The 25,910-nt window shown below is 39.6% G+C and overlaps 1 long non-coding RNA gene across 1 annotated transcript; it reads right to left on the reverse strand.

The window, feature by feature from the left end:
• Positions 1–2,777: 2,777 nt before the first annotated feature.
• Positions 2,778–25,005, reverse strand: LOC135447482 (uncharacterized). Its single transcript, XR_010440158.1, has 3 exons — positions 24,851–25,005; positions 8,382–8,560; positions 2,778–3,247 (listed from the first exon to the last, which is right to left on the reverse strand). It is a non-coding gene; the product is annotated as an uncharacterized LOC135447482 (long non-coding RNA).
• Positions 25,006–25,910: the final 905 nt, after the last annotated feature.

The raw sequence follows: 25,910 nt of genomic DNA on the forward strand, positions 1-25,910 counted from the left end.
ATGTGAGATGAGTTGATTTTGTAAAGAGATTTCCAATACAGAACTGGTAGTGACAGTGATAGGCACCTGGAATTATCTATGATAGATGGGCAGAGAGGTAGGATAAGCATTTTAAATTTTTTTTGTTTTCTGGGAAATGAAATCCTTCACTCCTACGATCTCCAGAGTAGTTTAATTTACTTTTCACTGAGCAACTCATCCCTAACACCAGCTTTTATTTCATGGGCTGAGATGTAGGCAGCAAGCATTTTCATGGAGAGGAGTGACACCCTTACCACTTGCATTTGCAGAACTCCATTGGCACCCCAGCCTGGCTGCACCTGGCTCTCACTCCATGCCCAGCTCAGGCAATCACAGCCCCCAGGGCTGGAAGAGCATTTCTCCTGTGGCAGCCTCCTGCCTTGCTGCCACACCTTGTCCCTAAATGTATGCCATTCCTCTTTGGGCAGGTCTCCTGAACAGCTTCCCAGGCTGCAGCAGTGCCACAGAAGCACGTGTGCAGCACAAAGATCACACTGTTCTAGGAAACACAACCTGACCAAGGGCCTTCTGCACTCTAACGATATATCCAGGCTCCAAAAGTTCAGTGGGTAAATTGGAGATGATTGTTTCTAAAGGGACAAATCTTTCATATTTCACTCCACCTTTGACTAGTGGACTTACTTTTGTGAGAGTACCTCACAGTGTTCCCGTTCTCACATTCCTGTGAGTTTGGAAAGTGTGATGGTCCCATTTGAAAGATAATGACCCAAAGCAAAGTTGTACCATCTCAAAAACTGTTCCTACCTTGGTAAAGTCATCTGTCTTAGCCAGTGGTTCCTTGGCCACAGGCTGAGTTACAGACTGTACATTTCGCATTGCCCTGATTTAGCTCCATCTAGAGCAGGGGATTAACCAATGACACCTTGCACCCTTTTAGTTGCACGTGGTAGCCTTAATGCATATATCTCTTTTTTGTCTCTTTTTCACTTAAAATTGCTTAAACCTGAGAACTGTCACAGCTCACTATAGTGATGTTTCTGGCATGCCCCCAGTGTTCCTGTTCCCAGGCATTAGATTAATTGCCTTGGATATTCTACATGGATAAATTTGCAATATTTTGTAGAAAGGTACAAGGCAAACCCAGTACTTGTCTACATGGCCTGCACTGAACTGCCACTTGAGGGAAGCTCTCTTACACTTCACCCAAATTAGATCTTAAAGAAAAAATATTGAATCAGTCCTAAGGAGTAATACAAGGGCAAAATTACAGAGACAGGCAGTGTTTGTTGATGATCAGTGGCCCAGGACCTGCGAGTGAACCAGAAAGCCAAGTCATTTGGAAGTGTAGCTGCAATGCAGGTATGCAGCTACATATGCCATGCAGGAATGCAAGACACTTTATTTCTATGATTGTCAATGGTAACCTTACTGCACACAAAGATATTGGTCTAAATTTTCTAAACAAGTTAACCTACTCTTCATGTGTAAAATGTGACTTAGAGTCACTACCTAGCTGAAGATCTAGGTTTTATGCTAGTACTGTATCTTATTGGAAACACTAGGTCAAAGATAAGGTTCAGAGTTCTGGTGTTTTGCATGATGATGTGCAATACTGTATACAGCTGACAAGAACTTGAGAGCTGTGCCAAAATATCATCTGAGCACACTGCACCCACATGGAGGACTGAAAATATCAGTCTCACTTGTATTTCTGATGGACAACAAGCACTTGTTTCCTCTTTTTCTCTTCTCAAGATGTCCATTTAAAATGGAGGCAGAGCAGGACAAAGAAAGCAGCACAACACTGGAGTTCTGCCTAGCATCTTCCCAGACTGACATACTATGACTACCATCATCTTGGACTGCCAACCTTAGACCTTCACTGAGACTGAGCTCTGAGACCCTTTCTGAAAGAAGTATTCACATAAAAAGAAATTTCCTTCAGTTGAAACAGGGAGACTGTGAAGTTAAACAAATGTTCAGGGCAGTGGAGGAGAGAACAAAGTCTAGTCCTTCTTTGCCAGTTAGTCACTCTAAGAATATGCCATCAACACATGTACTTGAATTATGGTCACAAAGTGTTGCAGCATTTTACCCACTTATGGGCAGGGTAGAAGCTAACAAATCTGTATTTTAAGCATATTCTTATAAAATCAATAAAAAGTGGCTGAAAAAGTAAATTCACAAGTGAAAAGCCAAACATAAGTGAGCTGACCTCAGGATATCATTACTTATTGAAACATTTTTCTTTTCCTTATGGTTTTAGAAACAAATGGCAGGTGCAAACAAAGAATAAATTTAGTCATCATTTATTCTGCAGAGTATTTTTAATCATGCAGCTGAGATCTGGATAAATAATTCAGATTTTACTCTGTAAATATAAACCCAAAATCCATTTATAAACTGAGAATTCTTTTTACTCTCTTTCTGTCAGGTTAAAAGTTTTTATCAATTACCCAAGTAGTCTTGCATAAATGGTAACCACAATTCATGTTTCAGTTCCTTGGTACAACAGCAAAGGTAGGAACACACAATTTGTCTGTTTCATGCTAATCAACCTCTTTATTAGAATATTTGTGAAGATGACAAACCAGGGGCTGAGTTGAAACAACTTTCCTTTTAAGATCAGCAGATTTTTAGAATTTGATACGTCTTTCCTGATACCTGCTGTTTGAAGCTGACCAACACTTTTCCAAACGCTGCCTCATAATTCAGAACCCAGTTTTTCTATTTTAATTTCTGGCAAGTACTCAGATTTTAGATCCACATGCCACTTGAAGGTGTGGGGATTTAAGTGTACTGTAGAGTCTCAGCTGAGTCAACCTGGAAGTCCTTGGAGACCACTGTGGGTTTCTGATTCAGGTATTCCAGACTGGGGAGGCACAGCTTAATACTGATATGATATATGGATAGGGGAGAACATGGTGTGCTGAGCTCAGCAGCTCTTTCCTCCTCTTTGTGGTATATTCCTCCTTCAGAGGTAACGAGGGGATGGTATGGGGGTATCCACAGGGCAGGTAGAATAGACAAAGGCAGTGGATACACAGTCACATCCAAAGCTACTCCTGATCTTTCCACTTAGGATTGGTGAGCACCACAATCCACAATCCTTCAGAGCAGCATGCTTGGTCCCACCATCTCCTCTCAGCTCTTGAAGGCCTCTCCTCTTTCCAGCTCCGTATCCAGGAGCTTCCTCCAAGTCCTGATGCCTTGACATAGATCAAGTCAAGCTTCATAGATAAGCACCATTTGCTGATTTGCTGAGCTATTTAAAGGAACCAAAATGAGTTGCTGGGCTGCTAAGAAAAAGCAAGCCAGTGAGAATGTAGCCCAGTGACGGAACCAATCAGCTGTGCTGTATTAGTTGGTAACTAATGTATTAGTTAGTAACTGCAGTATTAGTAGTAACTAATAATATTTGTGAAAACAAATAGGTTTACATGCAAACAATATTCCTTTGTAAATTCTATGTAATCTTTAAATTCTTTCTCAACATATCTTTTACCAGGAAATTTGCTCTTGGCTTTAATACTTCAAGTGAGTGAAATGCCCCCAATTGGCAAAGCATTTCACAGCCCAATAAGTCTTGTGGTTAAAAAAGCATGCACTAACCCTTCTTCATGTCCCCTATGCTGCCAGTCAGAATGGGCACCTTTGTATGATATTTTGTGCTCCATTTCTAAAGATCAGAAATAACATTTCTCCTTTTACATATTTGTTGAACACAGGTAAGTCACCCATTCATCTGAATATAGAAGAGGGGCTAAGCTTCCTTAATTCCCTGCTAAGTATTTTGTATTTAAGGTCTTTGAGTTCTTTTTGTTTGAAACCTTAATGTATGAGTCTGTGTCTCAGCCTCTTTGTTCTCTCTGAAGTTTGGGCCCAGGTACCAAAGTACTCACAGTAACAAGAGGAGTTAGGAATTATATATTCATTGGCAATAGCACTTCCTATTACAAGCTGCTTGTATTCTGCTTGTCTACCCAAAAGCCACATTCTTAGGTGCTTACAGCTTGCCTCATCAGTTTTACTTTTACCATCAAACCATTACTTGGAAATTCCAACATTAGAGATGCAGTTCTACCTGCAGGTACTGGATAAATACATGGAAGAACACCAGAATGAATATGGAAATGGTCTTTAATTTAGACATTCAAAGAGGTTTTGGGTGTTTTGAGGAATGATAGACCAGGAAATCTTATGGGTGAACACTATGAATTAGCTGAAATAATAATTTAAAACAAAGTAGCAAAACACTTGGGGACCATGACCAAATAGGGGCTGATCAGCACAGTTCCTGCAGAGGGAAATATTGTCGTGCTAATCTCCTGGAACTCCTTGAATGTTAATGAAGAAGACCAGCTGGCATAATTTATTCTAACCTCTCTGGGCCACTGACAAAATTCTTTGCAAGAGGCTATGAAGGCAGCTAAGTAGTGATGGATCAAGAAGTGGTGGAGGAAAAGGAGGTGAAGGGCAGGATTAAATGGTCAATTTCATCATGTCAAAGGATAACAGCAGTGGGCCCCAAGGTTCCTGCTCATCCACTTATTTATTAATCATCTAGGAAGTGGGAATTGCTGTGAGGCAGCAAAATTTGCAAGGGATAAAAAATAGTTCAGCCTAAGTTCAGAGATGTTTGTGTGCAAGTTCTGAAACAAACAGAACTGTGTGACCTACTCACTCTGACAAATGAATTATCAACAAAAGCAAAGTAAGGTATACCAGGTGGAAAAAATATGAATTACTCGACACCTCACAGAGCTCTAAATTAGCGTACCAACTTTAGAAAGGGACCTAGTTATCCTTGTAAATTACTTCAGTAAAGACTTCTGCTTAATGTGCAGCTGTACAAGATAAGCAAACATATTAAGATGCATAAAGAATGAGAACTAATAGAGAAAGGATTAAACTGCCAGTGCTATAGTCTGATCTGAAATACTGTGTGCAGTACCAGTGACTCCATCTTATAAACAATAATGCTGATTTAGAGAGGGTTCAGTGAAGGACAATGGGAATGATCAAGAGCATTAAAAAGTGCTCTTATGAAAAAAGATGGAAGTCACTGGGGCTGTTGACCATGAAAAAATGGATGTCAAATTTACAAACTGTAATGAAGGCTGAAGAGAATGTATGTCTTATAGAACACAACACGAAAGGAGAGGCAAAGCAACTAGAAAGAGAACAATGGAAAAAAGATACACTGTTTCATATACTTTGCAGCAAGAATCTGAAAATGAGAAAATCTTTGCGGCCAAGAATTGGATTCATAAAGAGAGTGCTAGACAAGCATAGAGATACCCAGAATTTTCTGGGGTAACAACTGATAGAACCAGAACAATAAATAACAATAAAGAACCAGTCTTTATTTCAGTCAAACTCCATTAAGGAGGGCTAATGTGTCTGTCACGGATTTTCAGACATCCCTACTCTTAAGTTTCTCTGAGCACCTCCCTCATAATCATCCTAGAGTCCTGGAGAATACAAAGAATCCCATAAGATTAATTCCAGATGATTTCTAAAGTTCTATGCAATAGTTACAAATGCCTTCATTTTATATTGGAGCCCACTTGTAATTCCTAACTGCGCTTTATGCATTAGGAGATTTTTTAACGTATTTCATTAGTATCTTACACTGATCTGTACTGAGTCTATACAGTGCTATTTTAAAAATTTGTAATGTAACAAATGTGGTGAAATTAATCACAGAAATCTAAGTATATTATGTCAACAATTTATCACTCAGACTTAGCTGATCTTATGAAACAATGTTAGCACATTTTCTTGAAAAGATCTATTTTCCATAAAACCACAGTAACTGGAATTATTTATGGTAAAATTTGAACTTTTTACTGATTGTGTCCCATACAAGACCTTCCATGGTTTTAAGAGAAGCTGATGTTACTAAGTAGTCTTTAGCTCCTCATGTCATCCCATTTCACTCTTTAAAAACAGCAGCACTCTTTACTAGTCCAGTGGAACATTTTCCTCAGAAATAAAGATTTATTCAAAATCAACATTAATATTCAGAGAGCTCCAAAACCAATTCTTTAATACTACCGGGTGCAAGTTATTGGGCACAGTAGATTTCTAAAATGCTTAATGGTTTTTGTTTCACATCCTTCCCAATTGCTAATAGAATAGAAAGTACTTAATTAATCACTCTAAGAGATGAATACATCATGCTAATGATGAATACTACTGTTTTTCCTGCATAGTGATTGACAATTTTGCAGTCCTGGTCAAGTTCTGTATCTGTGCCATTTGAAGGATTTCATTTGTTTCTGATTAAGTTAAAATATTCCTTCTCCATCCCATCAGTAATACATTCTTTTAGTATGCCTTTTAACTTTGCTTGTTAATTGCCTGCTTTTTCTGACTGCTAACTTGGGCCCTTGGGTGAAGTGCTTCCCTGTGTTCTCCAAAAGCTGCATGTGCTGCTGGTCTTGTGGCAGCTGCTTCCACCTTCCACAGAGTTCTGTATTCTTCTGGCTTCGTCGAGGGAAATGAGGGATACGACTAGAGCAGACCTATGAGAAGCAGCAGCAGGCACTGAGTACCTGGCATTCACATTGTATTTCTCAGGTGTCCTTCCTTAGGACTAATTCCAGCCAGGACTCGTGACAGAACAGGACCCAGGTAGGTTTGGTGAATGGGAACGATCAAAAGGTTCACTCCAGGAGCACATTACTGACATGGGTTGATATACTAATGCAGAGAACCTCATGATAAATAAAATCCTTACTTATTTTTAGAGGATCTGTCTGGCTGAGATGGAGCTTATTTTCCCATAGCAGCCTTCACAGTGCTGTGCTTTTCACTGCTAGCTGGAAAGGTGTTGATAACAAACTGGTGTTTTGGGTACTGCTGAGCAGGCACAGCATCAGTGCTGTCTGTCAGCATTCCCCCCATCAGGAAGTGAGTGCTGGGCAAGATCCTGGGAGGGGACACCACCAGGCCAGCTGACCCAAATCAACAAAAGGGACATCCACAGCATATGACATCAGCTCATATGTGAAAGCTAAGGCAGGGAGCAGGAAAGTGGGGCATTGATTGTTTACAATATTTGCCTTCTGGAGCAGCCACAGCATGTGCAGAAGCCCTGCTTCCCAGGAAGTGGCTCAACATTGCTCGCTGATGGGAAGGAGACAAAATGTTGGTTTTTTCTCTCTGCTTATGTGCTCTCAACTTTTGCTTTTGCTTTAGTAAATTGCCTTATCTCAACCTATGAGTCATTTTCCATCTTATTTTCTCTTCCCTGTCCTGCTGGGAAGTGTGGCCACATTTCTCTTCATAGAGAAAAGCAAGGCATAACTTCCCAAGGACGAGGAATCTCAGAGAAAGAAAAAACAATTCCTGTCTCATTTGCTGCGCCTGTGTTGTGCCAAAGTAGAATGCAATATGGAGATTGTTTACCCAGAGTGATGGTGTTTTGTTTCCTTGGCCTCTCAGGGCCAGGAGCGTGTGCAGACTGTCGGTCAGCAGACAGTCACAAGACTCTGTTCAGTTGAGTTGAGCGCCTGTGCAGATTCAGTTAAATGTAGTGTACTATAGTATAGAATAATATAGTATGATAAATTAATTAATTAGCCTTCTGATCTCAGTGGAGTCAGATGCATCATTTCTCCCACACATTGGGGGTCGCCTGCTTTACTATAGGGAAGGCACAGGGGATAAGGCTTGGGGGGCATGTGGCATTCAGTGAAGGTCAACCCACCACACTTCCTTTTTCAAATAGCCCTTAAAAAATTGGAAAATTTATCTTTTTGTTCTAGTTGTACATATGGTGGAGATACCATAATATTTCTTCTCAAGAAACATATTTGTTCTTGCAGAATGAACAAATGAACCAATACTTTTTCCTCCTGAATCCAACAGAAATCAAAAGTATCTTCTGAAAAAAAAACCCCACAAGAAAATGGCCAAAGGTAACCTCAGGGAAAATATACTACACTCTCAAAATTGCAGTTTGGGGGGGTTATGTTTAATTAAGAAGCATGAGAGTTATCAAAAGAATCTAAGGGTAGGAAAAGTTTTAAGAGGTTATAATAAGCAGCCTTTGAGTTAGAGGTAGCAAAATATTAAATAAGTAAATTTTCAATCGGGGTAATTTTTAATTGACCTCTAAATTAAAAATAGTTTGATTATACAGTGTTTGAAGAAAATTAATTATCCTTCTTTTCCTTCAAAGTATGGAAATTTTAAGGCCAAACCAATTTCTAAGCCAAAGTTAAAGAAGGGCAAATATAGGACTTTAAAAGCTAGGTGCAACCTTAACAATTGGGAGAATACTGCTGTTCCATAATGAAGAGAAGGTAGACGTGACAAAACTTCCTGAGACAGCTACAGATTTGATAATGAGAGGGGTAAAATAAAACTTAAAAAAACCCAGCACTTACAGAATTTAGCTGAAACTGCCTTGATGCGTGGTTTTGAGTAGTCTGAAAGGGGACTAGCACAGGGAGCTGCTCCTGGGATGTGCTGCATCTCCAGAGGAAACTGCAATGTGCTGCTGTTAGCTAGGAAAACATATCCTCCAAAATGGGGCACTGCATTTCCTTCTCTCTGAGACATTACTCTGTAAGTAGAACAGAAAACTGAATGTTTTCTGTTATTATAAATTCACCAATGCAAAGCTTGTTTCACACATGAAACCACTGCCTCTCAGTCCAGCATCTTAACTTTTTCTGCCAGTTGGTGGGGCCCTGTTAGATAAAGATAAGATGATGAAGATTCAGTCAAGGTGAAATAGTATGTTACAGCTTAACTCAGACTTCCCTGATACCATCAGGGCTGAACTTAACTGTTGGTTGCACTTTACTTTCTGGATGTAGTGGTGAAATACAGTCACTGAGTTACCTTGAGTCACCCAGTTGCTGGGCAGTTCAGGTCTCTATAAAATGTGGTTATGTAGCTGAAATGCTAGAGAAAGTAATATATCAGCAACAGAACTGGGTACATAATAATTAATTTGTGATGAGAGGCCTTTTGCTTCATTTTCTATTCGTAATTTTCACATGCAATGATCTGATTTTTTTTTGTTAAATAATTTCTATAAATGTTTTTCATATGCAGGTTATTGGATGGCAGTTTAATCAAAGTATCTGATATTAGAAATTCAGAAGGGAGTTTTGCTATTGGATGTATCAGTCATGTGGTTTTTTTCCTAAATGGTTGAGGATATCTCTCAGAATCTGCCTGCTAGTAAAAATAATAATAATTACAAATGCAAAGTCATCACTGCATTGATCATTCATGCCAATAAACCAATATACTGGAACATTTGTGGAAAGCAAACACAAAAAGGATGTGAATAGTTAATTACAGCTCATTCATTTGAGCAAGTATTTGCAAAAAATGCTTGGGAATGTTCCACAAACAGTAAACCACTGTTATCTTCTTCCCTCTCCTGTCTTTGAGCCTCTTTGTCTGTTGAAGGGCACATGCTGGCATTCAGTTGTCTTTTCAGGACTCATCAAAAAGCCATATGCAATGTGGAAACTTAGGTAATAATACTTAAACAGAAAAATAAAATAATTAAATAGAAATCCAGTACAGAATACAGAATGATGTTATGCACTGCCCAGTATATACTATCAGGGTGTAAAAAAAAAGAAATTAATCTAATATATATTAGCTAATTTTACAAGATACAGATATTCAACTCTGGATAGATTTTCCCCAAATCCCTGGTGACTTCTTAAATGAATCACAAAAATTAAAGTGAGATTTACAGCAACTATCTCATAATTTGGAATTCCTAGTAGAAGACATATATCTCTCTATTTCAATGCACAGATACATGGCTTCTCTGATCCTTTTTACAGATGATTTCCAGTTAGCACATGGCCTAATTCAGAGAGTTATCCACTCTCCTTCAGTCATTAAAGTAGAATTGGAAGAAAAACTACTTGATCTCCATCCATACCCAAACGCTTCTGCCTCGCCAGCAAGAATTCACTGATTCCTCTGGATAACTATATTATAAACCTGACTACATTGGGCATCAAAAAAGCTGAAGATACAATCTGCATGACATTTACATACATTTGCATACATTTGCCTGGCCAGAATATATAGCTATTCCGATTTTCACATTATAAGAGAGCTAATGGAAGTATTCTCTGTTCCTTTGGTGTCCCTTTAGCTTGCTTTTTTTTTCTTTTTCAGGCATCACTTTTACGCACAAACTTTCTAAGTTGGCCCTGTGTCCCAGCTCTGCTTTTACTCAACCATCTTCAGAGATGATGTTTTTTCAATTTTTGTCCTTACCCTGACTTTACCCTCTCTACACAGCTTTTTCATCCCAGCAGGATTCTTTGAAAACATCCCACTTCACCATTATTAATCCACATGGAGCATTTGCACTGATAACTTGTGGTGGGCTCACTCAGCTTTGTCCTCCACAGTCCTAGATCTCCTCTCCAGTTCTGCCTCCACAGTTTCCTATCTGTTTTACCATCACTGTAACAGCAGAATAGAACAAGAGGACAAGATTGGTGCTGCACTCCCTGGACTTTGGCTCCATTTCAATAATTTCAGTAGCTTTTCCGTTTTCTGTCAGGCCAACACAGCCATCACAAAAGGTGTGGCCAGTGACATTCAGCTGCCAACCCAGGTTTCCTTGACTGAGCACAGAACCTACAGAACTTACCAGAGAGTTGCTGGAGAATGGAAATAGAGTTTCGAAGTCTGTCTATGTAGTCAAATTCATTCTGCACAGTTTTCAAATCTTAAATTTCCAAGTTACAGTCTGGTCAAATTAAGAGGTTACTACAAGAGAACCAACCATGAGGATGAACGTATTAGAGGGGAAAAAACAGGGAAAGGTTTCTTCTTAAAAACTAGGAAAACCTCCCTCAGGATTTAGATATCTGAAGTCTATGCTAAAATAAGGAGAAATTTGTTAATAAGTAACTGTGGTTATTGTAACTCTCATAGGAACAGAAAGGCAAAAATCTGCCTCTGAGCCCTTGTCCTTGGACTCAAAATCACACTGGATAAGATTCATAATTTCTGTAGGGACGTCCATAGCACAGTTAGAGGTGTGCTCTGAGTTAGGCCAAGAGCAGCAATATTCTTTCAGGGAATCTGTTTTCTTAGTCAGGCCTTCAGCTGAGTCCAACTGCCAAAGCTAATCATGTTGCCTTTCCCCTAGAGCCCTGATTCAGTCAATTCAGGGGCAAAGATTTTGTATAGAATTTCTTCCCCAATTAGAGATTTCCAGAGACTGGTTTCAAGTGGCTAATGAGAATGTACAGGGATTATAAACACACTTTCTTCTGGTTATTTTGGGTATGATTAATCCTGTTTCCTGACTTCAGAGCACTAATATGTATATAATGAATTCTTTCTACTCTTGTCCTCATTTTCTTTAGATTTCAGGTATGAAAAAGGGGGTCAAAAATGAAGTTGATTAGAACTACGTTTGGCATTAAACAATTGGGTTGGAGTCAGGAAAATGGCTTTGAAAGGATTTTTCTGTTCACAGACTACTTGAACTTACAAAATAACCAATGAAGTTTTAAGAACCTTACGGCAAATTCTCTGCTGAAAGCAGGTTTATATATTCCATTTCTCATACTGTCACCAAAAGTGAATGCATGTATTCTTGCATTAACAGTTTAAAGGCAGACTGAAGCACAGCTGCAGGAGAAGCAGTTATCAAAGTGAGGGTTAAGTAGCTCATTGCTGCTAGCTCCACACAAAGACGGTGCCTTGTGTTTGTTATGTTTTCATTTTAAAATTATTTCTTAATTATTTTAGGTAAAATCTAATCACAGAATACCATATAACCCTTATCTAAAGAAATCAAACCCTGTAAACTTGTTATTATTGGTAGACTAGAACCTCTGAGGGGGAAAAAAATTTATTGTGAAATAACTGAACAGTGTATAATGATGGGTTAGCCAGGTCAACAGATATACTGCCATAATTTCTGCTACTTGTGAATGTGTCACCTAAGCATATATCTGTTTAGGAAAGAATTAAAAATAATTTGAGTGCCTATATACAGCCACTTCCTCCTTTTGGATGACACACTTTTTAAAAGATAATTTAGGAAGAAGTCTGTAGAATTTAAAAAATATATTTTCCTTTTAGGAAATGTCTTAGAATACTTCCTTGTATTATTTTTGCTTTGGGAAAAAAACCTCAAAACCAATCAACCAACCAAAAAAATCAACAAACAAAAAAAAATCAATGTTTTGTTTGTATGGATATACTCTGTACTGAGACAAAAATCAGAGGATTTCGGCTATTTATTCTACCTAATCTTTTCTTCCACCGAGCTATAACATCAGCTAGTATCTTCTCCCAGTCTCTAGTCAGGACTAAGTGAAGGACAAAGAGGTTGTAAAATGCCTAGCTAGCTAGAGCTGTTAACTTTTGTTCAAGGTAACTTCTTTAGCAGATCTAAGATTCAAGAACAACTGTTCTGTTTGTGTGCACATATGCTTCTATTTTTCTCTCTATACTTAATACTACAATTATGAGCCTCAATTACTGTTACTTTAAAAACTTAAACTGAATCCATGGATCTACTCCAATTTTTCTAAGTCTAAAACTGTCATCCAGTGCTTAAATTGCAAAGTCTTTCTGACAAATGCCCATTTATGAGATACATTACAGCATGGTTCATATCCACTTTCACAGAAATAGAATTAAGGAATCTAACTGATTGCAGAGGTTAATTTGGTCCATATACTTTGTCAATAGCAGGTCTTAGGAAAATTAGCACCAGTAATTACAATACTGGTGTAAGTCATGAATCTTATTAGAGTGATTTTTAGCAATTTAAGGACTGAAGGATCATGTATGTCAGGACTTCAGTAATATCCTTGGCTCTTAAATGTCGAAAATAGAATTTAGAATGTTTTGCTTGCAAGCTTTATCACTATCCAAGAACATAGAATACGCACTGATCATTTTCAAGACACTGTCACAAAATTCAGATTCAAGCCAAATTGGATGTGGATACTATTAGACTGTAGATTTTATAAAAGGCAAATATGGTCTGATTTTCTCTACGACATCCATCAGAAATAATTTTCCTTTCTTTTCCATGTGAATGTCTGTATATGTGCACTAGTTCTGTCTGAGATGGAGTTAATTTTCTCCACAGCAGCCCTCATGTCTCTGTGCTGTGCATTGGTATCTAGAAAGGTGTTGGTAACACTCCAGTGTTTTGGATACTCCTGAGTGTGCTCCCACAGCATCAGGGCTGTTTCTCCAACATTCCCTCCTCACCAGAAGGCTGAGGGGGGATAAGATCTTGGGAGGGAGATAGCCAGGACAGCTGACCCACAGGGACCAAAGGGATATTCCCTGACATATGGTGTCTGCTCAGATGGAAAATCTAAGAGAAGGGAGGAGGAAGAGGGGCTTTTGGTATTATGACATTTGTCTTCCAGAACCACGATTAAATGTACTGAATACCCAGGAAATATTCAGACAAGGCTTGCTGATAAGAAGCAGAGAATAAATTCTTTGCTTTCTTTTGCTTCTGCACGCAGATTTTGTTGTATTAAACTGCCTTTATCTGCACCCATGAGGTGGATGGAGCTCCTGCCCCACCCTGCTGAGGAGGGGAGTGATGGATGGCTCAGTGGGCACCCAGTGTCCAGCCAAGATCAATCCACCACAACATGCTACCAAGGCACTGGAATTGCTGTTTCTCATACAGGCCCCCAAAAAGGGGGCTCAGTTTTATTATACCATAACATGCAGGTGAAAAACCATTCAATTACCAAAGAACCTATTGCAAAACTGGTATGTCAGAACACAAGCTGTCCAGCAAGTCCATGAGGGCGTTTGTGAGACAATTTTCTACATGGTAAATTATAAAAATAAGGGGAGGGATGGACTTCCTGAAAATGCTTCAATCAACAGAGAACTGAAGTAAGCATTAGCATGGAATGGTAGAGTTTGAAATGCTTGGGATAGGATAGGACAAATAAAACCAATAGATTTCAAAAAAGACTCTAGTGTGGTATTAGTGATGCAGCGAATGAAGCTCAAGGAAAACCAGCAGATGCTTCAGATACAATATTACATCACAAGCACAGAGGGAAGCTAGCAAGGGCACTGGAACATAAATTTGACTGGAATATAAATTTGAATGTGAGCTTTCAAATCAAATATACAGTAGGAGAATTTACTTAGAAAGTAAGTGTAACTACAGAGGTGCAGCAGAAATTTTGGGCCAGAAATGAGAAAAGTGTGGAAACAAACTGAAATACACATTATAAGGAACACTCATAAACAGCAAGCAATAGGACAAGAGGAAATGAGCTCAAATTGCACCATGGGAAGTTTAGATTGGGTATTAGGGAAAACTTCTTCACCAAAGGTGCTCTCAAGCTCTGGAACAGGCTGCCCAGGGAAGTGGTAGAGTGACTATCCCCAGAGGTATTTAAAAGATGTGTGGGTGTAGCCCTTAGGGATGTGATGTGGCAGTGGACTTGGCAGTGCTGGGTTAATGGTTTGACTAGATTACCTTAGAGGTCTTTTCCAGCCTAAACAATTCTATGATTCTACAGTGTAAGGGGATAGAATTCATTAAAGATGTGGGTGTTTGAAGGCAAATCAGGTAAAATAAGTAGTCTCCTATTGAGTGTAATGGAAAAGCTACTTACTGGACATGCCAAGAGACTGACCAGTTTTTCATCTTGTTAGGTGGTCCTTCTACTTATTTCTGGGAATAAGAGTATTCACAGGATCTAGATAAGATGAGTATTTTTTAGGAAATGCCAATTGCTTATTGCCATATCAGTGTTACACTTCCTGTAAGATTTGTTGTCAATCCAACATCACTCAACATTTCTATTACTAGTGTCTGGAAGTATAGAAAAATTATTCTATTGGTATAGTACCAAGTGGGGAAGGACTTCCAGCATACTGATGTTTTGTTTAGAATCCAAGATCAATTACACCTGAGTTGAATAGTATAGAAATTTTCTAAAATAAATTGTTTTAATAAATGAAATACTCTAGATAAATGTGAAACCTTTCATGAACCCAGGTTTCATAAAGTTAGTGTGTTGCAGCTGCCAGCACTGGAGGTTGTCATGAGCAGATTAAACAAAACAACAGACAGGTACCACTGATCCTCCCATCCAGTTGCAAAAAAAAGCTGCTAAAGTCTTTTCTGGGTATGCAATTTGTTTTAGTCTCAACAGTGGATTTATGAAGACATGAATGGAATAAAGATGCTGAGATCCTCTGCTTGCTGTCAGCAGAATCCCTACAGGCTTTATAGAGTTCTGCTTAATATAATAAACAGCTTCAACTTTTCCAAAATCAGTCCTCCAGGCACAAATGGTTCATTAGTATACTAACATTTACCTTCATCAGATATCTATGGAGCCTGCCTCATGCTCACAGCAGGACCCTTGCCTTTCTTCCACCCTTCCAGGATTTCTGTCTATTAGCGGATAAGAAAACTGATCTATTTTTATTCTGACTTTCAGGCTTCTATCTTACTGGCTTCTCTAGTTTACTGTTCCAATTTATAGATTAAATTGCTGCTTCTAAACACACAAACAACACTATTGTAGACATACAGGACTAAAATGTACATGTATACCTCTAATGGTACGTGTGAATGTCTAGCATTGGCTTCAATTTGTGCACAAAAGATGGATTTCCTAGTTTCAGTCTCACATTCAAGATTCACAATAGTATTTGCCCTACCCATAACTTTTATATTCCTACAATTGTAAGTTTGATTTAGTGTTACACTTGAATTTCTTCTTTTTTTTTTTTTTTGTTTTTTAAATATATCAGCTCTTTAAATAAACACTGAAGCCAAATCTTCCCAACTAATGTTGTCTCACATGTGGTTATGATATATAATATGATATTTTTCTGTTATACAAACCCTAAATTTTGGCTCTTGACTTTGATTCTTTTGCATTCTCTTAGTCTTACGGGATTTGGGCTTATCCAATTTACACCTGCCCTTCAAGAATTTGTATTTCTTTTATTTCCTGATACAGATATGATGTTATCTCTAATTTGATCTTGGACTGATGTCGGATCTTTTCTCAACAGCTGTAGAGTATATCTGCAGTTGCTTCAGTTCAGAGTTATCTCTTATAGATAAGGCATTGAATTCTTTTGCTCTGTGATTTAACTGGACTCAGAAGTGTTTCAGTAACTACTAATATTAAGCTTTAGTGTGATTTCTTGAAACAAAAAGGATTCCTTAGAGAGACAATCCCTTTTATGTGTATAAAACCAGAATGAAGTGGTTTTCTGATATTTGGTGCAGTTGTGGGAATTACAGAAGAAAAATGGAGACAATGAATCATCTGGCTGGAATCCACGATGTAACCAGTGTCTGACAAACATATTTTAAAACCTGCTCTTTTTCTATTTATTTCTATTTTCCTTCCAAATAATACAGTTTGTCTCAGACTTACAGATCTTCATTGAAAGGGTTTCCCTATCAGAGAGCTGCACCTGTACTGGGAAGTCACTGCACTAAAATTCTGTGTGAGTATTAATGCTCTGGGTGGGAAGGGGCCACTGCAAGAACAAATGTTATATGGAAGTACCTGTAGTAAGGAGAAATGAGAGAAGGAAGTGGCGGAAGGAAGTGGCGGAAGGGAGGGAGGAAGTGGCGGAAGGAAGGAAGTAGCGGAAGGAAGTGGCGGAAGGAAGGAATGCGAAGGAAGGATGGCGGAAGGAAGTGGCGGAAGGAGAAGTGGCAGAAGGAAGGAAGTGGCAGAAGGAAGGAAGTGCGGAAGTAGTGGCAGAAGGAAGGAAGTGGCGGAAGGAAGTGGCGAAGTGGCGAAGGGGCGGAAGTAAGTGGCAGAAGGAAGGAAGTGGCGGAAGGGGAAGTGGCGGAAGGAAGTGGCGGAAGGAAGGAAGAAGTGGCGGAAGGAAGGAAGTGGCGGAAGGAAGTGGCGGAAGGAAGTGGCGGAAGGAAGTGGCGGAAGGAAGTGGCGGAAGTGAAGGCGGAAGGAAGAGTGGCGGAAGGAAGGAAGTGGCGGAAGGAAGTGGCGGAAGGAAGTGGCGGAAGGAAGGAAGTGGCGGAAGGAAGTGGCGGAAGGAAGTGGCGGAAGGAAGAGGCGGAAGGAAGGAAGGAAGGAAGGAAGGAAGGAAGGAAGGAAGGAAGGAAGGAAGGAAGGAAGGAAGGAAGGGGAAGGAAGTGGCGAAGGAAGGGGGAAGGAAGTGCGAAGGAAGTGAGGAAGGAAGTGGCGGAAGGAAGTGGCGGAAGGAAGGAAGGAAGGAAGTGGCGGAAGGAAGTGGCGGAAGGAAGGAGGAAGGCAAGGGAAGGGGAAGTGGCGAAGGCGAAGGAAGGAAGGAAGGAAGGAAGGAAGGAAGGAAGGAAGGAAGGAAGGAAGGAAGGAAGGAAGGAAGGAAGGAAGGAAGGAAGGGAGGGAGGGAGGGAGGGAGGGATTCTCTGACAGTGCAGGGTTGCTGTTACGAAGTATCCTGCCAATGACACTGCCATTTAGCTTTGCCAAGGTACTTGTTAACATGTCATACCATGACATCTTAAGAAGCATCATTACAGTTTATCATGATGAGATTTGTAGAAAAATAGTATCTGACAGTCGTTTCAGTGGAGACCATCATGACCTTGGTGTCAATGGGAAAATCACAGACTATTCATGTGTATATTCTCAGCCACAAACAAAACTTAAGGACAAAATCAAATGGGGAAATATTAACGGTTAAGTGGACTAATACATACACCTACATTCTGATTTTAAAATTTTTGTAACACCCCTCTTCACATGTGTGTGTGTGCTCTCTCAAATATTTGGGATAGACACAGCAAAATGGATCACTGAAGTCTGGGTTGAACCAGACCCTTTAGATCACTAAATTTATGCCATTCCTCAGTTCAGATATTTACTCATCTGTTTGTTAAACCACATCCTTTTCTTTATTCATATCACTTGGGAATTCTCATTATTTTTACTTCATATTCATTGTCTTGCAACCCCAAAGTTTTCTATGGCTAATTTGACAAATAACTGGCTTTAGTATTGCATGCTTCCAGTTTTTCCTCCTTCAGAATGCTCCTGTGTATAAAATGAGCTATGACATGCTCCTGAAGTGGTGCTCCAAAAGCACGTATCTACTGGATGCATTTGGGAGTAAATGCATCATTTACAGATCATTTTGAGTATACAACAGTCTAAAAAATTAGGCATTCTACAGGCTTCAGATGCCCCCAGTTTCCCTGTGTCCTTCTCTGAGTTCAGTGGAGAGGAAATAAAATTTTGTTCATAAACTGCATGTTACAAGGCTGAAGCAGACACTTTAATGAGCATTGAATGCCTTTATTTTGTGTTTTCTGGAATACTAATCTGGCTTTAGTACCAGCTCTTAGGGGATAATTTGTTACTCATAAGTTTTGTCATAAGAGTAGATTCACTGCCTTTTTCCATCATGTCTCATAATCTTTGAAAAATGTTAGTCTTAAGGAGCCACAATAGTACCAAAAACCCATAAGAGTCTGATCAAGGCATGCTCTTGAACCAGCCAACAAAACTGACATGAAAACCTAGGGGCTATTTTACTGGACAGCTAAAATAGGGCTTTTTATTTTGGAGAAGCATCAGTGTGCTACCTGTTTTAATGAAAGTTTCTCTGCTGTGAGCAAAGTTATCTCCTATTTTTTAGCTTTTTAGCTAGTGATGTTGCTATCTCTAGCTTTACCTAATGCCGAGGAAAATGTTGCAAGAACACAGAATGAAAAGCATGTGTTCAAATGCTGAAGGATGTGAGCAAAGCCAGTGGTGATAAATAAAAAGAGGAGGAGTTCCAGGAAGGAACAGAATGAAAGACCTTTTTGAAAAAATACAAGGGGTGTATTCATTCTGCACATGATTTTCTCTTCCTTACTTTATTCTATTAATTTCTGTATTTCCCACTTCTTCTATAGAAAAGTACCCTGAACCCATTTCCTCAGACAATAACCTTTATAAAAACTTTCATGCAAAATTATCCTTTATTGTTGCTGAATTCCATTAAATACTTTTCAATTATTTCCTAGTCATTAACTGTCTGAATCCAAACAATCTATGTGGTAAAATGTAAATAGGGATTTTCAGCCCATAGGCTCCTTCTAAGACCCAGAAAACTGAGAACAGACACGCTTGGTGCCAAAAGGTTCGAATTTGTCATCCAGTATCCTTCACCTGGAAAAATACAGAATAACATTAAAAATATGGGGTGTATATATATAATGTATTATCTATAATTATAATATAAATATATATAACATTTATTATGTAAATAATATAGATTATTTATATATTATATACACTTATTAAACAATATGTGTATATAATAGATGAATAATATTTAAAATAATATATAAATAATATATTTTATGCATAGAATACATAAAATATCTAATATATATATTATATAAAACTATATAAATTATATAAAACATTATAAATTATATAAAATATAATGTGTGTATATATATTATATATAGATATCATATATATCTATATATATTATATAGATATATATTATAGATACATCTATATAATATAGATATTATATTTTATATATAGAGATATATTAAAAAGAAAAGAAAAAAAGAGAGAGAGAGATTGAAATAATTTATTTTAATTGTACCAGAAGCAGCAATTGTCTTTTTGCATGGCTAGCGGCATATTCTTTTTACTTATTATTCCAGGTTCTTTGTGAAATAGCAATAGCTGCACTTGGCATTGTACAATATTCATACAGCCTCTAGAGAAAAGAGCAGGCATTGACAAGGAGGCAGGGGCAAAATAGACACTGTGCCTTGAGAAGCACAAAGGGAATGAAAAGTAGGAGGGTTGACGGGTTTTTTCTCGTGTCTTTTGTGTCCATCATCAGAACGAGGGCGCTCACTTTGAGCGCTCACTCGCCCTGGGGCGCTCGGAGCGCTCGCTGCCCGGGCCGGCCTGCAGTGCGCGCGCGCCGCCGCTAGAGGGCCCCGTTGTTCGTGCCGGCGGCGCACGGCCCCGCGCCGCGGATGGCCGCGGGCAGCGAGCGAACAACCCGCGCACACAAATTACCGGCGTATGTACCCATGGACAGAGCCCTGCCTCTGCACCCCATGGACAGACCCCTGCCTCTGTACCCCGTGGACAGACCCCTGCCTCTGTACCCCATGGACAGACCCCTGCCTCTGCACCCCACGGACAGACCCCTGCCTCTGTACCCCATGGACAGAGCGCTGCCTCTATACCCCATGAGCAGACCCCTGCCTCTGTACCCCATGGACAGAGCCCTGCCTCTGCACCCCACGGACAGACCCCTGCCTCTGCACCCCATGGACACAGCCCTGCCTCTGTACCCCATGGACAGGTGGCTGCCCGACTTGCGTGAGCTGCCTGTTTGACAAAACCCACAGGGAGGCTCCAAGTTGGGTGGCTTGTGCTGCCATTCATCCAGCTTGACTTCAGGATATGATCAAAGCTTAGAGTGTCTTCCACCTTTGGAGATGAATTGCTCATTAGGGGATAAATTGGAAGATCTGCTGCAAGAACTGTGATGTTAAAGGCAGGATTTTGAGGATGCCATTTAAAGGGACTTTACCTGGCACTAGAAGCATCCCTGCAGAAACCAAGGTGATTGAAGTGAGCACAGCCTGCCTGAACATCTGCACATGCAATAGCTAACCAGGATACCACAGTCAGAAAACACTTCTGATCACTTTTAACTTACAGTATTTTAAATGGTGCTATTTGCCTTTAGAAAGCTGTCAAACAACCCTGAGTTCATAATTATAGCTTTGCTTTGAGAAGCAGTCAGTTATAAAGCAGCCTGGTAGACAAAGACATACTAACACTCTGTATTTGGGGAAGATGTAGGATATGGGCCCAAACTTCCTCTATTTAGTCCACTTGCTTCTCCTAATCTGTTCTTAACGGGGCACCTGCTGCAGCAAATGAGAAAGCATCAGAGGAAGAGGAAATGGAAATGTTGCAGTGCAAAGTATGGTTAATAATATTTTTTAATGCATGCAGAGAAATATTAAATTAAAAAAATTAATGGAGGTCAAAAGCCAGCTTCTAATTCTCTTCAGGCAAAAGGAAGAATTTATTAAAAAGCAGAAAAAGTATCCACAGAGAAAATTTCCCCATTCACTTTATGTACATGAAATATAGACATCATCTTGACACTCAGCTGATGAAAGAGAAGAAAAGACACTGAAATTACCACTCAGACAGTTAACAGTAGCCATATTTTGGGAAGGGGGACAATCTCAGCACACTGTGTTTGACACAGGATGTTCTAGACATCTGTTAAAGTTTGCAGAGTGCCATTTCCTAAGAAATCTTTCTACAGACCCAGCTTTCATCATACCTTATCTTCAGTACACATAATCTTAGCATGGCATTATTTTACACACTGCAGTTAGCTGAAAATGTGAACAAAGAATATCCAGATCTTCTGACTGTATGGATTTGACACAAAAAATGGGAACATAGAGGAAAAGAATGCATCAAATTGCCTTTTGTTACTGGAGGCATCTTCTCTGCTGACAGAAATATTTGTTTAAGTTTTTGCATCAAGACAAGATCCAGGTGTAGCTGATCAAATAACCTAAAGCTGCCTGATGACTAAAAAAATTCCCTGAAAGCACCCTAAGTATATTTTCATTTTCTGTGTTCTCTGTGCTGAAAACATGATTCTCAGTATGGTTCCCCTGCACGACCTGTGAGAGGACAGAAAAAAGAAGATGATTTGAATCAGTTGCTACGTTTTATAGAGAGATTTTGCAGGGGAAAAAGTAATATGTGTTCTTAAAATGTCACAGTTCTGCTGCCCCTAAAGGCAATTGCAAAGCTCCATAGTTTTCTCACAGAGACATTCATTAAGGCTGGGCACTGCTTGGATGTTGCACAAGCCTTGGAAATAAGAGATCATGTAGAGGCTTTGGACAGGTGCCTCTGCACATGGGTGAATTTCAGGCAACAAATCAGGACACTTGTCTCAAAAACAGGATTTTAGGTTTTATTGGTGTTTTTGGTATTTTTACATGTAGCCTTCTTGTATTAAATTCCAGTGTGCTTCACCAGTCTTGTTAAAATCTGACATTATTTCCCCTGGTATTAACTCCCAATTTATCATTTACTCAAGACTGCACAAGGTTTCATCCTGGGAGTAGGTTTTTTCCTTTATCCATTTCCTTAAAAACATAATTATCTTTTTGTAGGAGTTTTCTGTGATCAGAGGTGTTCCTGGCTTCATGAACACACAGGAAGATGAGGATCTTACATTCTAATTATAATTACAAACAATTAAATCTGAGATTTGAGACTAGGAGCAGACCTTTAAGAGTCAAGAAACAACTGCCAAGAAACAGAAGGAATTGCAAGTGGCACTCCAAGTTCAGTCATGTATAAAATTTACAACACGACTGAAGGGCAAGTCCATCATTTTCACTTTCTTCTTTGGCTTGTATTATTTAAAAAGTTATGTTTTAAATCTAAAAGGATAAGGTCTGCATTCATTACCTTACAACATCTTTAGCAGGACCTTTTGTCTCGAGCTCAGCACTGTGCCAGCACAGTTACACAGCTCCTGCCCTGGAGCTGGCTTCTGCTTTGGCACTTCAGAGTGCAGAGGGAATATTCCACTGTGTAGGCATCTCGTGGAGGTGTATGCATTCCCCACCACCTTTCCAGTCTCTGGATAACCTCACCCCAAAATACTGAACTGAAAGCTATTATCTTGCTAATCAGCAAACTAAAGTTTCTCCACAAAAATTATCTGAAGAGGTATTCATAACAGGCTCCCTGCAAATATTCTAATCCAATCTGTTGTGTAAATATTACAGCTGGGGCTGAGAGGGAATGCGTGTGCATTGCAGGCAGTGATAAACCTGGGTGTGTGCAGCTGTACACGCCATGGGAGCCTTGCACAAGGGCAGTGGGAAGCTGGGAGTGTCACCAGTGATGCCATGGGCATCTTATGGCACAAGGAAGTGATCTGAAATCATGTCACTATGGCATTTTCCAGAAAAAACAGTAACTCTTGAGGGTTTTCTGCTTTTGCAGCATTGCACATCACAAAAACTCTAGGTTATACCTAATTTTTATGTACTGAGTGCTTTTGCACAAACCAGGCACTTTTGCACTCTCATGGTTTATCAATATCAGTAATGTCAGATTAATAATCAGAACCAGACTAATTTTATTTTATGTCTGTTTTCCAACACCTGTGGAAATGTGTCAGACAGTGAGATGAATACCATATATGCCAACAATACAATTCATTAATATTTTGCTTTTGTGTAGTTTCAGAAAGCAATGGCAAAGCCCTGCAGCCTGCATTCTGTATAGACCCTCTGTCAAGCAACTATAGGTTGCAGAGCAAAATGGTCCAGGAACAAAAACTCAGGCAGCAAAAACAATATATAGAAGAGGAATGTACTTTGTGAAGGAGCTACTTTTGTCCCATGTCCCACTTGAGAGATTCTCTTCCTGGCTCCAGTCCAGAGACAGGGTGCTCCTGCTCCAAGACCCAAAATATTTAGTGTATCTGACTTTTTGCACATGGCATTGAGAGCAAGAGGGACAGTTTTGTTCTACTGCCAGTGATATAGAAAAATTTCCAGGAAAAGGAGAGATACAATGATACAGAAAAATATCCAGAGAAAACAGAGACCAAATGGGTCACCCCAGGGCCTGATGGTGCTGTTGACCTCAGGAGTCATGATTATTTCAATGGGCCCTGTGCACAGAAGCAAAATTCATGTTCCAGCTTTGGAACATATAAGAATATAAAACTTGAGTTTCATTTCTGAAAGAGGCAAGGATGTCTTTGGTTTGGGCAATGTGCAGAAAAAAAGAAACAGTAAATCATAGTTACAAACTAATTGTGTCTGCATGTGCATTGATTTTGTATGTGTATGAGTGTGTGTACAAGCTTTCCTGTTAAAGTGCAGGCTATGAAACTGTCCCATTTCATTACCCTGGGATATTATTTTAAAACACTGTCTTGCCCCAGTTTTGAATTGTATAACTGTTATCAATCAAATAAAGGCAAGGAAAGTCTTTAACTTTCAAAATTGTTAATAAAAAGAGGAAGCATGCTTAGTCATCTAACCCAAGATCTGCAAATACCGTGTTGGTGGGGAGGTTATTGATCCTTATCCTTTTCCTACTATTGGGGTGCATATTTTCCATTACTCAAAAAAAGTAGACACATGGGGTGTTCTGTCTGGCCTTAGCTATTATCACGTTTCATTGCCTCCTGAATCAGCTTTTCACCCTCTCAACTGGGGGTTTTGTTTCTTTGACAGACTCCCAACAAGATCATAAAATGGATGGGAAGAGCCCTGGATATCAGTGCTGATCCTGACCAGGGATGGATTACCCTGGTGCTAAGTAGCTTGTGATTAAACAGTGGACCCATTTCAAGCATTTTCGTGAATGAAGGTCACTAAAACCCCCCAAACAAAAGTTATAGTTTTGGATATTTGCTTTATATTTCAGTAGCCTAGCTGTAGAGCAGAAGGTTTTGTTGCCATTTGCTTTGGGTTGGTTTTTATGCAGCCTGGTTTAGATCTTTGTCATTTCCCCCCATGCTAAACCTGTCTTCTCAATAAGAAAAAATGTAAAGCGCATAATTTAAAAAAATAGTTTTCATCCTAATGTTGTTGTGGTTTAATGCCAGTCAGCAGGTAAGCCCCACACAGCCTCTCACTCACTCCCCTCAGTGGGAAGGGAGAGAGAATTGAAGGAGCACCAGCAAGAAAACTCACAGGCTGAGGTAAAGACAGTTTAACAGGTAAAGCAAAAGCCACACACCAAGCCAAGCAAAACAAGGAATTCACCTACCACACCCTATAGACAAGCAGATGTTCAGCCATCTCCAGGAGAGCAGGGCTCACCTCACTGAATGGTGGCTTGGGCAGACAAATGGCACCCCTTCAAATGTTCCACCCTTCTGGTTTCTTCCTCCAGCTGTATGTGCTGAGCATGATGCCACAGGATCATCATGCCACAGAATATCCCTTAGGCCAGTTGGGGTCAGCTGTCCCAGATTTGTCCCCTCACACTTCTTGTGCATCCCCAGCCTTCTCACTGGTGGGGTGGAGTGGGAAGCAGAAACAGCCTTGGCTGTGTGTCAGCCCTGCTCAGCAATTGCTAAAACATCCCTTGGTTATCAACACTGTTTTCAGCACAAATCCAAAACATAGCCCCACACTAGCTACTATGGAAAAAAAAATGCAGAATTCTTGAAAAATCATTCAAACTTCTAAGTATTTCAAATAACATTAAAGGTTTTCCTCTGTTAAACTATGTAAACAAAAAATTATTCCAAACTTCATGTAAGGTGTCCAAATTATTTTCTCTTTTAGAAATGCCTTCCTTTTGTTTTGAGGTTATGAAATATTTCTGAGGTACCTCAGAAAAAAAAATAACTGTTTTCCTTCCAAAACCCTCAGAGTGTTTCTTCATTCTGTCCTAGGCTGAAGCAGTTGCCCATGATATTTCCTTGGCAGTTCCTTCCACACCAGAGGGAAGGTTCCTCCTGTAAGCACATCCCAGCAGCCCCTGGTCATGGGAGCTGTCATATCAACATCCCCCCTCAAGGTTTTAGTTGAACACCTCTAACAAAATTATATACACCCCAGTCTGCCCCAATGACCTTTTCTTTTAGTCTGTATAGCCCTGGCCATACTAGAAAGGGTTTCCCACTCCGAGTAAAAAAGACCTTATATTTTGTCTTAATTGCCTTCCTCCCCAATAGTTTCTCAGTTTATGGTATTTTTCTACAATATTTTGTAATCTTACATTCTATAAAATTATATTTATCATCTAGATTATAGACTGTGTTCAAAGAAGGGCAATGATCCTCATAAAGAATCTGGAACACAAGTCTTTTGAGGAGCAACAGAGGCTCGTGGGGAACTTATCACTCTCTACAACTGCCCGGAAAGAGGTGGT

The sequence above is a fragment of the Zonotrichia leucophrys genome, chromosome 4, assembly GCF_028769735.1.
Source record: "Zonotrichia leucophrys gambelii isolate GWCS_2022_RI chromosome 4, RI_Zleu_2.0, whole genome shotgun sequence".
Classification (NCBI taxonomy): domain Eukaryota; kingdom Metazoa; phylum Chordata; class Aves; order Passeriformes; family Passerellidae; genus Zonotrichia; species Zonotrichia leucophrys.